The 12,709-nt window shown below is 45.7% G+C and overlaps 1 protein-coding gene across 2 annotated transcripts in view; it reads right to left on the reverse strand.

Moving 5' to 3' along the window:
* The window catches only part of LOC115083733 (oocyte zinc finger protein XlCOF6-like), a 177,930-nt gene that overhangs the window by 130,025 nt on the left and 35,196 nt on the right, over positions 1–12,709 (reverse strand). The window lies entirely within an intron of this gene.

Raw genomic sequence — 12,709 nt, forward strand, 5'->3', positions numbered from 1 at the left:
TTCCGTTTTTGATGAATTTAGTATCAGGTTGAGACTTGTAAGAAGTTGTTTGATATTTTGGAGGCAGGATTCCCAGTGCAACAGAGTTTTTTCGAGCGACTCTTCGATGGGGATCAGGACCTGAATATCGTCAGCGTAGAGAAAATGTTTGAGATTGAGGTCAGTGAGAAGTTTACATAAGGGTAACAGATAAATGTTAAACAAGGTAGGAGACAGGGATGAGCCCTGAGGGACTCCTACTGATGCGGGGTGTAGAGAGGATTCTTTATTATGAATCTTAACCTTATAACCTCTGCTGCTGAGGAAGGTTCTGAACCATGATAGGGCAGTGCCTGAGATACCTAAGGCTGATAATTGGTTGATGAGAAGGGAGTGATTGACCGTATCAAATGCAGACGAGAGGTCGAGTAGTATCAGAAGGAAGGCTTGTCCTTTGTCTAAGCCTAGGATGATGTGGTCAGTCATAGAAATGAGGAGGGCTTCCGTGCTTAAGGTTTTACGGAATCCGTATTGTGATGGAAATAGAAGGTTGTTGTCTTCAATGTGGTTTGAGAGTCGTGAGTTTACCAATTTTTCCATTATCTTGGCTATGAATGGGAGGTTAGCTATCGGTCTAAAGTTTTTTGGATCGTTTGGGTCGAGATTTGGTTTTTTGAGAAGGGGTTTGAGTGAGGCAAGTTTGAGGTTGTCCGGGTAGAATCCTTGTGTGAGGGAGCAATTTATGATGTCTGCCAGGGTTTTGGAGATAGATTCTGGAATTGCTAGTAGTAGTTTGGCTGGGATGTGATCCGAAGGATGAGAGGATGGTTTCATTTTCCTTAGAATTCCTTGGATCTCAGCGGATGAAGTTGTGTCAAGTTCTTCTAACTGAGTGTAGTTGATTGAGGGTTGAGGAGTGGTTAGTGGAACAGTGGGGTTCGTGGGGAGCTGCGATAGGAGAGTATTGATTTTGTTGTTGAAGAAAAGAGCTAATTCTTCTGCTTTTGATTGAGCTTGGTCATGTGTAATCTCTGGTTGGATTACTTGTGTGAGATTGGCTACATAGCTGAAGAGAGCTTTGGCATCGAAAACAAGGTCGTGTATCTTCGAGGCGTAGTAGTCCCTCTTGGATCTTAGGGTGCTTGATTTGTATTGATGCAGAGATGATTTGTAGATTGAAAGGGTGTTGGTTCCTGGATTTTTGCGCCATTTAGCCTCATTTTGTCTTAGTTGGAGTTTGAGCTTTCTTAATTCTGCTGAGAACCATGGCTGCCTTTTGGAGGAATTCTGGTGTGGTTTTTTTGTAATAAGAGGGCATAGCTTGTTGGCTATAGTTTCGGTGATTGTGTTCCATGATCGAAGTGCTGCGTTCGGATCTGTAAGGTCCAGTTGGTGGAGTAGTGGAGATAGGTGATTATTAAGGTCTTCTGGGGAGCAAGTTTTCCTGTATTTGAAGGAGGGCAAAGGAATGCAAGCCGGGTTGGTATCTTTTATAGAGAATGAAGTAGTTATGAGGTAGTGATCTGACCACGGGACCTTTGTGCAATTAGGTATAGATAAGGGCTTGATTGGAGAGTAATGCGTAAATTCGCAGCTACCGAATAGCGCAACAAATCTGGGACTCCCATTCCCCCAGACCCCCACTTCGACTTTAGCCAATTCAGGGGAATGCGTGCTTTCTTGCCCCTCCAGAGAAATGCTCTCAGCATGGTGTCAAAACTCCTTAAATCTCTCCTTGCAATCAGGAAAGGAAAATTTTGCAGTACGTAAAGCCATTTGGGTAAAATGATCAATTTGAATAAATTAATGCGCCCCCCCCCCCCCAGGGAAATCGGAAGTTCCCCCCACAAGGCTAATTTGTCACGCGTCGTAGTTAGTAATTTAGTGACATTTAAGGAATAAAACGTAGTGGGATCCGTGGAGATAAAAATCCCCAGATACTTGAATGAACTACCCGCAGCCTTTAAGGGAAAAATCCCCTGCCAATTCGCAATCAGTGTGGGTGGGAACCCCAAGGCCTCTGATTTGTCCCAATTGATGCATAATCCAGAGAAGGTCCCATAGTCCCCAAACAAGGCCAGGAGAGCCGGCAGGGAGTGTTCGGGAGAGGTCAGAAAAACCAAGACGTCATCTGCAAAGGCAGAGTACTTATAAATCTCCTTTGCCTTGTGATGATAGAATTGGACGCCTCTGATGGTAGGGGTGGCTTGCAGCGCGAGCAATAAGGGTTCCAAAGTAAGCAAGAATAAAAGAGGGGACAACAGGCAGCCCTGTCTGGTACCTCTCTGTATAGGAAGTGGGGCAGATAACATCCCATTCACCGAAATCCTCGCTTGAGGATGACTATAAAGTAATTGTATAGCCTGTAGAAAAAATCCCTGAAACCCCATGCCCGTAAGAACCTGAAACAAAAACCCCCACTCGACCCTGTCGAAGGCTTTGTCGGCATCTAGGCTGACTACCAAAAAGGGAAGTCGTGTCCTGCGACAGAGTGTCATTGCGGCTGTAATCCATCTAATATTCGTCAGGGCATACCGTCGTTTAACAAATCCCACCTGTCCCGGTTTAACCAGGCCAGGTAGTAATGCTCCCAAACAATCGGCCAATATGGTGGCAAGCAGTTTGTTATCTACATTTAACAGGGATATAGGCCTGTAAGCCGTAGGTTCCAATAGATCCTTCCCAGGTTTGGGAATTAAAGTCACATGGAGCCCTCCTCCACTAACCTGGAGAACACCCCGGGTAGAAACCCGGTTAGAGGCTGCTCCAGGCATTTATAAAATTCGTAGCTGAAACCGTCGGGTCCCAGGGCTTTAAGCTTTTTGGCGTTCCGAATGGCTTTCCGTACTTCCTCGGGTGTGATAGGCTCATTGAGCCATCGCTGTTGCGCTACTGTAATCGAGGGGAGCGGTACCCGTGAGGAAAAGTCCTCCCATCTCTCCCTATTCCAACCTCCGGCTTGATATAGAGTAGCGAAATAGTCTTGAAAGGTCGCCAGAATATCTGGAGTGCTGTTAACTATTCGCCCCGCCCGAGTTCGTAGGGCTGACACATGGCATGACCCTCCCACAGACCTCACCAGAGACGCTAACATTTTCCCTGTCCGATTTCCATATTGATAAAGTTTAAAGCGATAGTATTGGACACTTTTTTTTGCCCTCTGATGTAACAATGAGTTTATCGCTGTCTGCAAAGAGACATACAAAGTACGCTGGCGCCCTGAGGGGGCAGCTATCAAAGCTTTCTTAGCCTTTTGTAGCTGAGCACTAAGTGTTAAAAGTCTTCTGTCCACAGATTTCCTCCAATGTGATAGGTAGGAAATGACATCGCCCCTCAGGACCGTTTTAGCCGTATTCCAGAACAGAACTGGGTCCCCTACGTGTTGTGCATTGTTGGCTGCAAAGTTCTCCCACCGTCCCTTAAGATAGGCCTGGAAGGCTGGGTCCTCAGCTAAGAAGTAGGGATACCGCCATTGCCGCTCCTTAGGAGCAAGCGGGCTGGCCCTTAGTTCCAGCCAAATTGGGGCATGATCGGATATCAGGACATAAGAACATAAGAACATAAGAAAATGCCATACTGGGTCAGACCAAGGGTCCATCAAGCCCAGCATCCTGTTTCCAACAGTGGCCAATCTAGGCCATAAGAACCTGGCAAGTACCCAAAAACTAAGTCTATTCCATGTTACCATTGCTAATGGCAGTGGCTATTCTCTTAATAGCAGGTAATAGACTTCTCCTCCAAGAACTTATCCAATCCTTTTTTAAACACAGCTATACTAACTGCACTAACCACATCCTCTGGCAACAAATTCCAGAGTTTAATTGTGCGTTGAGTAAAAAAGAACTTTCTCCGATTAGTTTTAAATGTGCCCCATGCTAACTTCATGGAGTGCCCCCTAGTCTTTCTATTATCCGAAAGAGTAAAAAAACGATTCACATCTACCCGTTCTAGACCTCTCATAATTTTAAACATCTCTATCATATCCCCCCTCAGCCGTCTCTTCTCCAAGCTGAAAAGTCCTAACCTCTTTAGTCTTTTCTCATAGGGGAGCTGTTCCATTCCCCTTATCATTTTGGTAGCCCTTCTCTGTACCTTCTCCATCGCAATTATATCTTTTTTGAGATGTGGCGACCAGAATTGTACACAGTATTCAAGGTGCGGTCTCACCATGGAGCGATACAGAGGCATTATGACATTTTCCGTTTTATTCACCATTCCCTTTCTAATAATTCCCAACATTCTGTTTGCTTTTTTGACTGCCGCAGCACACTGAACCGACGATTTCAATGTGTTATCCACTATGATGCCTAGATCTCTTTCTTGGGTTGTAGCACCTAATATGGAACCCAACATTGTGTAATTATAGCATGGGTTATTTTTCCCTATATGCATCACCTTGCACTTATCCACATTAAATTTCATCTGCCATTTGGATGCCCAATTTTCTAGTCTCACAAGGTCTTCCTGCAATTTATCACAATCTGCTTGTGATTTAACTACTCTGAACAATTTTGTGTCATCTGCAAATTTGATTGTCATTCGTCGTATTTCTTTCCAGATCATTTATAAATATATTGAAAAGTAAGGGTCCCAATACAGATCCCTGAGGCACTCCACTGTCCACTCCCTTCCACTGAGAAAATTGTCCATTTAAACCTACTCTCTGTTTCCTGTCTTTTAGCCAGTTTGCAATCCACGAAAGGACATCGCCACCTATCCCATGACTTTTTACTTTTCCTAGAAGCCTCTTATGAGGAACTTTGTCAAACGCCTTCTGAAAATCCAAGTATACTACATCTACCGGTTCACCTTTATCCACATGTTTATTAATTCCTTCAAAAAAGTGAAGCAGATTTGTGAGGCAAGACTTGCCCTGGGTAAAGCCATGCTGACTTTGTTCCATTAAACCATGTCTTTCCATATGTTCTGTGATTTTGATGTTTAGAACACTTTCCCCAATCTCAGCTGATATAATCTGAGAAAAGCAAGAGGCACTCACAAAAAAATAATCAATGCGTGATTGGGACACGTGCGCCCGCGCAACATGGGAGAATTCTTTATCAAATGGATGGAGTGTCCTCCACGCATCCACTAGATGCAAAGTAGTTTCTAACGCCCGCAGATCCTTACTCGGGGGCCCACTATGAGGCAGGGGCGAGATCCTATCCCAGGCTGGGTCTTTCAAGGCGTTAAAATCCCCACCCACCACCAGATGTTTATCCACATATGGAAGAAGCACCCGTCGTAAGGTTTGATAAAAGGGAGCTTGTTGAGAATTAGGCGCATACACACAGCAGAACACCAGGGGGGTATGATAAAACTCAGCCTCCAAAATTAGATATCTCCCATTGGGGTCCTTCAGTACATTGGATACGTGAAAGGGGATATTCTTTCGCACCAGGATCGCCACGCCCCCAGACCTGGAGGTCGTCGATGCAAAATGCACTTCGCCCACCCAGCCCTGCCGCAACTTGGCATGTTCGCCATCAGTTAAATGAGTTTCTTGAAGCATGACGAGATCTGCAGATTTACGTCTCAGGGCTTGTAAGATCTTATACCTTTTAACTGGGGAGTTAATCCCACACACATTCCATGAAATTATTTTAGGCCCCGTATTAGCCATTCTCCGGAAGAAAAAAGCGGAGAAAGAAAGTATACTCTAGTTGTGTACATGAAACCGGCCGTCCCAGCAGGACCGGCTCCACCTCCACCTCAAATGAGAACCACCCACCCGTGAATACAAAAATTAGAACTCCTTGCTCCCAAGACCTCGGCACCCTCAAATCTCCAATAACACTAACCCCCCCATCTCCTACCCGTCCCGCCCCACCGCCCCCCTCCTCCCTCCCAAGACCCCCATCCCCCCCACCCGGTCCATTCTCACAAAAACCCCCACCCATGGGATCACGTTGAACACTAGAAACTCCCAAAGCCCTCCCCCATCTACTGCTAGTGCTCGATCGCCATAGACCACCTTCTAAGTGCCCTTGACCTCTAGTAAGTAATCCCCCAATATTTAAGCTCGGTGAGTGCAAGCAAAAATGGTGGTAACAAACAGGTCAACTGTGCAATCTCTATCTCAAAGGTCAACAAACAGGAACAAACCCTTGGAGGGGATGAAATTGCGTTAACTGGGACCATATAATAATTTGGAAGCTCCAAAAGAGGCCTTCTCCCCCCCACACAGGCGAGTAAACAAACATAGACAGTATATATTCAAGCACCCAACAACATGTGTCCACACACAAACAGTTTGTATGCTATCTTGTTATGAGATGGTTAGGATTTGTGGTGTACTTATATCCTTTATTTGTTTTTTGTTTTTTTTCTTTTTGGTTGGTTCTGTGCACGCCTGTGTGGTCTGTCATCGGGCATACAGTCCTTGCCGATGTACGCGGCTGCTCTCTCACAGTACCATACAAATGTCCCGCAGCCAGAGAGAGGGTAAAGAAATAGCCGAGCCGCGCTCCTTACGAAATAAGGGAATAAACAGGGCGATGAACCAATCGGGTCTCCTGCGTGAAGTATGGATTCGTCGAGTCACACATGTAGCAAACCTCTACTCAAAAAAAAAAATAAATCACATGAACCAACAGTAACTCAGTAGAGGCCTGGGTCCTCCGAACGTGCAATGATGATCAGCCACGAGGCAATCGGAACGGAGCAAAAAAAATGGCCGTCCAGTGTAGTCCCAGATGACAACGCTGTTGTGTTTTTTCTTTTTTTTTCCCCAATGTTATCACTGGTAAACCTGTGTCTGGTGGCCCCACCATGAAAAAACTACCCAGAAACCATAACCGAAAAGTAACTTGCTGCTCCGGTAACACGGTCGCAGTGCAGGAGAACCCCTAGGCAGTTATAAGTCAAAAATATTGGGGTAGAACCTCACCTCAAAGATACTCAAGAGGGGGCAGGGGAGCCACCGGGCTCTCGCTGAAGTTTGGCGATGTAGGTACGCAGCTCCCCCACATCTGTGAACCAGCAAGGCCCCGCCGGTGCCGCCACTCTCACCTTCGCCGGATAGACGATGACCGCCCTTTGGCCCAGGTTATGCAGCTGGGTACAAAGGGGTGCTAGTTCTCGGCGCCGGGCTGACAAGGCGACCGAGAAATCCTGGAAGACCAAGATTTTCTGGCCCTCGAAGCGCAGGCAAGTCCCTTTCCGCAATGCTTGAAGGATGTCCATCTTATGTACATAATTTAAAATTTTCGCGATGACAACGCGGGGTTTGTCCGTTGGCGCCTTTTTCTTACCGAGCCGGTGCACTCTCTCCATGCGAAGCGGGCCTCCCGTCTGGCTGAGGGAGAGCTCCTGGGTGAGCCAGCGTTCCAGAAAGCTGGGCAACTCCTGGTCTGCCACCGATTCTGGGAGACCCACGAACCTCAAATTCGACCGGCGGGACCTATTTTCAAGGTCCTCCAGTCTCTCGGTAAGGAGGGCTAGCTCCGCCTTCATCTTCTCCACATCGGACCGCGTGGTACGGAGGCCATCTTCCGCGTCTGATATCCGCTGCTCCGCTTCGTCAAAACGCCTCTCATAGCCCGCCATAGAGGAGGTAAGGTCTTCTATTTGGGTAGATAACTTTTGAAATTCGGGTTGCAATGCGGCAACTACCGCTGCCTGCACCTCGGCCCAGTTAGCCGGCACCTGGGATTCCAGCGCCCCGCCCTCCACCTCCATATTGCTATCAGGAGGCCGCTGGCGTTCTTTCGTATTTTCTTTGTCTTTCTTCACGAATCTCGTCGACATTTTCCCCTCCGCTGGGTCCTGGCAACAAACTTTATACAGGCGCAGCAACGGGAGGTGATCTGAGTCCAATTATCAAGGTAGATGGGGTCGGAAACTTTCCCGAGGAGCTCCTGAGGAAAAGCTACATCCGCCTTCCCTCAAGGCGTCACGTGATCTCCCGATATCTTTAATTAACCTCGATCTTAAGATCCTGGCCAGGGTACTGGCAGCACGCTTAAATGGGGTTCTTCCTGGTTTAGTACATAATGATCAGGTGGGCTTCGTCCCGGGGCGCTTAGCGGCCGATAATGTCCGCAGGATAGTTGACATAGTAGACATGGTTCACAGGCATAACTTGCCCTCAGTGCTTTTAGCATTGGACGCTGAAAAAGCTTTCGATCTTGTCCATTGGGAGTTCTTATTCCAGTCGCTGCGGGCGATGGGATTTGGGTCGCCCTTTATTTCTCTGCTATGTAAACTTTACGAGAACCCGGCAGCCAGGGTGAAAGTTAATGGTAGCTATGGAAACCCTTTTCCAATCAAGAGAGGGACCAGGCAAGGCTGCCCACTTTCTCCTTTGCTTTTCGCATTATTTCTAGAACCCTTTGCAATAAGGATTAGGGGGGCTGCAGCAATTCACGGGGTGCAGGTGAGGAATGACCATTTTAAGATTTCTCTTTTCGCTGATGACATTATGTTTACCCTCACCGACCCAGACCGGTCACTGGAAGGGCTTCTAGGGGAATTAGATACGTTTACAGCGGTATCGGGGATGAAAATCAATTTCGACAAATCAGAGATACTTAATTTGACACTGCCTCCTCAGTTAGCCACCGAGCTACAACAACGTTTTCCCTTTAAATGGGCCCCTTCCTCTCTTAAGTATTTGAGGGTTCGAATAGGATCGCATAATAAACAGCTTTATGACTTGAACTACCGCCCGCTTACCAAGAACATTGGCGGTAATTTAGACCAGTGGATGGACAATGCTCATTCCTGGTTGGGAAGGCTGGCTATTGTTAAAATGAATATACTCCCACGTTTTTTATACTTCTTCACCACTATACCGATTTTTATTCCCTCCCAGCAGCTCAAGCAATGGCAACAGCTTTTATGCAGTTTTATCTGGCGTAGACGTCCGCCAAGGATTGCGAGGGCCACATTGTATCAACCCAAGGCTAGGGGGGGGGGTCTTCACCTTCCCAATCTGGAATGGTATTACTGCGCAGCGCAATTGCATGCACTAGTAGCAATACATAGCACCCACGATAGACCCCAGTGGGTACGACTGGAGCAGGCCCAGATCGGTTCCTTTCCCATAGATGCGCTCCCTTGGCAACCTCCAGCACGGTGGTCTAAGACCTTGACTATCCCGTTCGCACTATGCACAACGCTGAGGGTGTGGCGGCGGTGGCATACCACTATGGTGGGCACTGAACCCTATTCTTTGATGACGCATATTTTCACACACCTTACTGTTGGGGGTCATGAACGTACCAGGTCACAATATCTATGGGAGAAAGCTGGAATATTCAGGGTGGGACATGTGTTCCAACAGGAGGCCCTGCTGACCAAGGACCAGTTATGTGATAAATATGCCCTAGACAGCATGGACTTCCTTTTGTATGCTAAAGTCTCCCATTTTGTCTGTAAGGGGCTGCGGGAGGGTACACTGTGAACGAGGAACACCCTATTTGAAACGTACTGCAAGAATGCCTCTTCCATTCGAGGAATTATATCCAAAATATAATTGGATATTTTGGATATATTTTGGATATTGGATATATTGAAACACTTCCTATTCGCAGACGACGTACAGATCGTGATCCCCATAGAAGAATCAATATCAAAAACAATGGAATTCTGGGACAGTTGCTTATTAGAAATTAAACTTCTCCTCAACAGTCTAAACCTTGTACTTAATGCTTCTAAAACAGAATTCCTGATCATATCACCGGAAAACAATAACACACTCCCAAAACCACCCACACTCCTTCAAACAGCCCACGTAAGAGATTTAGGAGCCATACTGGACAATCGACTCAACCTCAAACAATTCATTAACCAAACCACCAGGGACTGCTTCTACAAATTACATATTCTGAAAAGAATTAAACCACTTTTCCATGCCCAGGACTTTAGAACAATACTGCAAGCAATAATCTTTTCCAAATTAGATTATTGCAACTCATTACTACTAGGCCTCCCAGCTTCTTACACCAAACCTCTACAAATGGTTCAGAACTCTGCAGCCAGAGTCCTTACAAACTCCAGGAAAATGGACCACATTTCACCTATCCTCAAAAACCTCCATTGGCTACCGATCCACTACAGAATCATGTACAAAACCATTAACATCATATACAAAACTATTAACCAACACACGCACCTCGACCTACAAATGCCGCTTAAAAAATACACTTCCGCCAGACCCATCAGGGAATACTACAAAGAGTCACTCCAAATTCCAAAGGCCAAAACCTACCAACATAAATCATTGAGTCTCAGAGCCTTCTCCTCAGCAGGTCCAACTCTGTGGAATTCTATCCCACCAGATTTGAGACAGGAGCCATGCTCTCTAACATTTAGGAAAAGACTAAAAACTTGGCTTTTCAAAAAAGCATTTCCAAGCTTTGAATAAAACCTCCACTCAATAGCACAAACTATTATCCAATAACTGGACCTAAATACGAATTAACCAACTTTAAATTGACACTCATCAATACCTGCGGTCCTTTATCATACCATTGTCATATTTATGCATTTGATTATTTATGTACCGTTTCATAGTGATGTACTGCCACAGTTACTCACATATTTTACTTACTCACTCTGCTACTCTATTACATTAATAGGCTGAAATGTAAATATTGCTCTGTTCTATCTCTCCCCTCTTCCAGCTCCAAGTTAATTTCCCTGTTTTATTGTAACTTTCTCACATCCTCTATCTGATCCACTATATCTAAAGTTCAAGGTTCTTATTGAGAACATTGTTTACGTTTATTGAGAACATTGTTTACGTTACGTTATGCTTTACACACTCTGTTAATTGTAAACCGGGTTGATGTGATGCATGTCATGAAACTCGGTATAACAAAAACAATTATTAATAATAATAATAATAATAATAATAATAAAATATACGCCCTTATTAGTGGTCGCCGATTAGGGCTACAACGACATAGAACACTATGGGAGGCGGACCTTCAGGTCCCACTAGAAGACGCAGACTGGGAAAAAATATACTTAGCCGCTGCTAAATGCTCAATCTCAGCTGGTCTCCAGGAAAATTGCTATAAGCTGATATATCGGTGGCACAGAACACCTGAGGCCCTCCATAAATTTGTACCATCGATCCCTGATGTTTGTTGGAGGGGATGTGGTGACAAGGGCACTTATTATCACATCTGGTGGGATTGCCCGAGGGTCAAGGACTGTTGGTCGCAGGTTATAGACTGGGTGAGTCGGCTTTTCCCTGCTCCCCCTCGGATTCGTCCCTGTCATGCCTTGCTTGGTCTCCCTGACGACGACGCTCCCAAACACACACAGCATTTGCTTTTACAAGTCTTTATTGCAACACGGGCAGAGATCGCATTACATTGGAAGAGGGCTCACGCTCCCTCCTTGGCACATGTCCATAAACGCATACATTCATACTACCACCTGGGTCGGCTGACAGCTGTGCATCAGGATCGAATTGGAGCTTTTCACAAAGTTTGGGAACCATATAGTGCTTGGTTACAGACCCAGGGTGAGGTTTGCTCTTCACCCACGCCTTAAATCCTTGCTTGCCTGATGGAGCCTTTTTCTGTGCTCTCATTTAGGTAACGCATCAAGTATACACATGTGGGTTATTGATACACCTTCCCTACATCAGGGGTACGTGGTCCCTTCCGATCTCTGTCACAGGTCTGTCCAGCGGTGTCTCCTAACCGAGCATCGCTGTAGTCTGACCTCTCCTGTCCTCTTATGCCCTCGTTTGTCCTCTTTTGATCACTTTTGTTCTCTCCTTCTCTGCTGAAATCCTTGCTGAGGTACCACTGGCTTCCTTACTTCACGATAGTAGCGAATATGACCATGTGGGTGGGAGGGGGCTGGGATAACGGGATGGGTGGGGATATTTCTTTCCTCAATCTTATTAAAACTTTGGTGACTCTTTGTTACAATCAGTACTACATGTATCGCTCTCCTGTACTGTAGAAAACTGGATTTATCAGTGTGCCTATTAACTTTTAATGTTATACCTGTTGTATATGTTCTTCTTGGTTGCCAATAAAAAATTGCTTAAACAAAAAAAAAAAAAAAGATTAATGGGGCAGGAGAGATGGAGGAGACTGCTGGGTGAAAGTGGCCCTGACTGAGTCTGATATTAGTCTCCCCAATTCACTGCTAATGCCCTCTTAGCACTCGCATTGTGTGAAAGGGAATTTCCTGCTGGAGTCCATGGGGAGTTCTATGCACAGGGAGCGTCTCGATGCATCAGACCCGTGGCACTCAGTATAATTCAAACAGTATCCTTCAGGCACAGTTTCTTGGTCTTTGATTGCATCATTTGTTAAGTCATCACGTGTCACCTGTGTGCATTTTCAGGCATGGTGAGAGGCGAGCGTTCCTAATGAAGCATCTTCTACATTTATTGCATGAGAATGGTCTCTCTCGGGGCAGGGTCTCCATATGTGTTTGTTTCTGCAGAGCTTTATCAGAATGAACCTCATTTGTATGCCAGGATTTATTGAGGATGATCTCATGTCTCCCCTGCGTGGATTTTCATGTGTCTTCTGTGAGAATGTTTTATTACACTCATTATATGAAAAAGGTCTCATCTGTTTAAACTTTCCTGTGCAAGATTAATGTAAACTTAGCAAGGAAGGTTTTCCTCCACTCAGGACTCCAGTGTGGACTTTCTGGTGTCGTGAGAGCTCAGACTCCCTAATGTACATTTTCCACATTCAGTACATGAGAATGATCTCTCTCCTGTATGGATATTTTGGTGGGAGATTAG

This window comes from Rhinatrema bivittatum, chromosome 2 (genome assembly GCF_901001135.1).
Source record: "Rhinatrema bivittatum chromosome 2, aRhiBiv1.1, whole genome shotgun sequence".
In the NCBI taxonomy this organism is placed as follows: Eukaryota; Metazoa; Chordata; class Amphibia; order Gymnophiona; family Rhinatrematidae; genus Rhinatrema; species Rhinatrema bivittatum.